Source organism: Apteryx rowi, unplaced genomic scaffold (assembly GCF_003343035.1).
Source record: "Apteryx rowi isolate R43461 unplaced genomic scaffold, aptRow1 scaffold_120, whole genome shotgun sequence".
Taxonomy (NCBI): domain Eukaryota; kingdom Metazoa; phylum Chordata; class Aves; order Apterygiformes; family Apterygidae; genus Apteryx; species Apteryx rowi.
The window spans coordinates 1951784-1955963 of record NW_020447420.1 but is presented as its reverse complement, the minus strand read 5'-3'; the positions used below and the strand labels follow the sequence as shown (position 1 = coordinate 1955963).

The 4180-nt window shown below is 35.9% G+C and overlaps 1 protein-coding gene across 11 annotated transcripts in view; it reads right to left on the bottom strand.

Annotated features, from left to right (window-relative positions):
* The window catches only part of RALGPS1 (Ral GEF with PH domain and SH3 binding motif 1), a 130819-nt gene that overhangs the window by 88516 nt on the left and 38123 nt on the right, over positions 1 to 4180 (bottom strand). The gene's annotated exons all lie outside the window — the stretch shown is intronic.

Sequence of the window (4180 nt, the reverse complement as noted above, 5' to 3'; positions counted from 1 at the left end):
GTTATATACTCAGATCATTATTGTCATGATAAATTCAGACTGTCCCCTTCACTTTGAGCCTTTTAATACATCTGCTCCTATCATTTACTATTCACTTTTAATTCAAATATTTTAGATTAAAAACTCGAGTCATTTTTCATACCAAAATGAACTGGCTACCTATATATGGAAATTGACTCAGATGTACAATGGCTATAGCATGTTGTATAGCCACCATGTTATACTAAACAACAAATGTCACATTATTTTGTACCTGACTTCAGCCATTACCTGCTTTGTAGCCTCTGTTGTCAGAATGGCAGGAGACAAATTAAAGGGACTATCCAACTTTGCAGGCAAATGATGGATACCAGTATATAATCTATTTAATCCCCTTAGCCAGTAGAAGAAAATTATATAAAGAAGTTATCTGTAGTCAAGAGCAATTATATTTACCATATTTCACAATTATAACATATTACTGTTCGTCAATTTCTTAAACAGATTTACTCATCTATATTTAGAGGTCAGTAACAACTATGAAATATTGAGTAGGATAGTTCTAATATTCTGCAGAGGTCAGTTCATAGAACAGATTCTTGTAATGCCCATTTCAAAATAGAAATTATCACAAAAACCGTAAGTTAGAGAACGCATATATGAGTGAAAGCAAAAGCCCCTGGCAGTTCAATGTATTTTTCAGTAAGCCTGTGAGATTTTGAGTGTGTGTGTATGTGTGTGTGCACACGTGTGTGTGCGTGTGTGTACTCATGCACGCTTTTTCCCTTATTACCTCATCACTTCTTTACAAATGTATGATGTGCATTAAAGTGATGTCTGATGTAGCATGTGTTGTATATAACTGAAAGTAGGGTTTTTAATATATTATTAGATTATTCCTGTAACATTGCATTCCTTTAATAAAGCAACGTTATTTTGACATATTTAGATTTCATCCTGTTTCAGTTCAAATTACCTAGAGCAAAGAACAGATAATTACCTAATTTCACACAGCTCTGCCTTGTAATTCAAATCAGCTCTGATATGCAATTATTATTAATCTGCGTAAAATTTATGGTCTAAAATTGCAACATCAAAAGCAAAGCCATGCCCAACTGAGAACAATACCGAATTTCCAGACATCCCAAGGAGGAAGAAATTTTTGTAGGTCATACTAAAAGCCACAATTTTCAAACAGTATTCAAGATTCATCTTCAACTGATTTATCCACCGGACTTTGGAAAACAACTGAGTATTTAATGTTTAGATAAGAAATACTGAACGTGTCTATTGGTTCCACAGCCTCGCCACAGTGTTCTAACAATTAGGATTATAACATTAAGATAAGAAAATGCCTATTGACATTGACACCAACCACTAGTTTTGTCAGAAGTGAACACACACATTGGACTGACGCCCACTTTAGAAGAGTCACTTACCAGGAAGCTCTTCAAAATGCATGTGTTGTATGCATATTCAATGTGTTATTTGTCTATGAGCAAACACCCAAGACTTCCTAAAAATGTTTTAGCCTTAGGTTATGTTCATACTCCACTGTCTTCCAGTGCTCCCTCTGTAATGTGCTACCAAAGCATGTATGGGTAGAGCACAAAACATACCACTTAGCTTCTCTCAACACACAACCCACAGAGACCCTAAGATACAGGGGCAAAAAAACCAAGTAACGCATCACCCATATATGCAGCAGTTTGGAAGAACTTCTTGTCACTGGTAAGTAACTACTGTGGAGTGTTTGCCCACTTTTACTTTTAAACCATAGGTCAACTACAAACAGTACCTCCCTACATGCACAGGTTACATGAAAGTGACTATCAGAAGCTTTATGAAGACAGCAAATGGAAGATATTCTTCCAAGGGCCACTTCATACCTGAAAGCCTCTGCACCTAGAAGTGCTTGGCTTTGTGAAGGAATGCACAGAGCTTCAGGTATTCATTCTGCAGATCTCAATGATGGGGCATATCATCAGAAAAGATAGAGTTGCTTTTCTGTAGCAACAGATACAGCTACAGATACATCTCCATAATATACACTCATGGTTCAGGTCACTAATGAAGATGTTAAACAGTACTGGACCCAGTATCGATCCCTGGGGTACATCACTAGTGATCAGCCTCCAACTGGTCTTCACGCCACTGATCACAACCCTCTGAGCCCAGCAGTTCAGCCAATTTTCAGTCCACCTCACTGTCCACTTATTTAGTCCATACTTCACCAGTTTGTCAATTAGGATGTTACAGAAGACAGTGTCAAAAGCCTTACAATTGAGGAAGGAACCAGAAAGTTTGAAGAAAGGGCAATGTGGGTAGAATAAGAAATCTTGACATATCTACACTTAAATTTAACAAACTCACTAACAAAAGAAAAGAAAAATTGGAGGACAGAATATTTTAGAAAATGGAGGAGTAAAAAGGTTGAGCTGTTTTATCATTGGCCAAAAGAGTGATGTTCACAACACAAGCTGTGGCTCAGCTGGCTGACAAAGAAGAACTGAGGATATCTGATATATTCACACCAACTGGGGGTGGGGGACAGAGAGGAAATGAAGCAGAAAATGAACAAGGTCCCCTATGTATACAAGCAAGACCACAGTGTGCCTAGGTCTGAGTACTCAGTATAAGTGTACCAATGATGCAAAAATGCACACAATTACTGAAGTCACAGTTCTTTCTGAAGAGAAGGTAAACAACTATGAAACATGGGTTTGGAGCAGAAATGTATATATTAAAACAATTATATATCACAGAGAATCTGAAATCACTCAGTTGAAGGCTGCTGTAATATAAAATGTTTAAAAAACAAACTAACAAGCTTGTGGTACCCACTACAAAATCTGTTTACTTACATACACATCCCTTTTATATATAAAACATTACTACTTGAAAGAATGCTCCATTCTCGAAACTGGTCAGAACATGTGTCTAGTGGTATCTAATAAGATAGTTCCTATGATATTATAAGAGTCATATTTACATCATAATAAAATATTTTGCAGAAGTGTTGTAAGGAAATCTTTTAAAGCTACAAAATCACTGAAATTAAAGGCATTACAAAGAGCTGTCTATGTACTACGTGGATCCAATTCAGGAAGACTATTTAGCAATTGGAGCTATACTTGGCTCAATGTGGACCATAGCAGCAGGATAACAATGAGGACCATATCATTATTTCATAACTTAGCTAGAACGTTGTCAGATAAACCCCCTTGAACAAAACAAACTGACAAGCGAGTGAAGAGTTAACAGGACTGTCATAGCGTGACACAAATGAACGAGAATCCAAGGATTAGCATGGTATTTTTTTGTGTAAAATTTGCATAAAATTACTTTGAACAAACCCGAGGCTGGCACATCAAGAAAAATTAAACATACAGAATTTGGAGTTTATATAGTGAAGCAAGCTGTTTGCCAATATATTTGAGTCACAGATTTGCAAAATTTTCACGATACGTATTTTTTTCATATTCATACAGTAGAACTCTGTTTGTACTAAATTTACTGTTTCACCACCATAAACTGAGTGGTTTTAATTTTTCCTTGTGTTTCTTCTATGGTCTTGTTTCATCACTTTCCAAAGAAATACATCTCAGACAAGTTGATAGCACTACACTCTCTAAAAATCACACACAAAACATTTTCCTGTCTATCAGTAACAGAAGCACATCAAGTGAGTTTATACAGCAACACAAAACTGCAGCACAATGGAGAAAAGTACTAACAGCTTCAATTCTCCTATGCTCCTTCTTCATTTCAAAAGTACCATAGAAACAGTCCTGCCACTGCAAACAGCATTCTAATACTTAGGCTGTTTTTCTGACTTTCTGAAATATTACCACCTTTTTAAAAATACTAAAGAAAATACCATAACTAATACACTAACAGTATATCAAGAACTAAACAGTGGAGTTCTACCTACAGCATTTAGACAAAAGGCTATCTTACAATATTCTAAGTTACTTCAGAAGACAATGCTTTATTCAGTTATGCACAGATTTCATAAAGGTTCATTCCAGAAACTGTTCTGTTATCAAAGTCTTCAGTATTATCTCCACTGTTACAGTTTGTGAAATTTTTTTTTTTTATAGATTGTAGCAGAACATTCCCATCTTTGTCTTTTCTATGATATACAGACACAGTATAAAAGACCACCTGCAATGAACACAGGAAAAGACTGCACCCATGA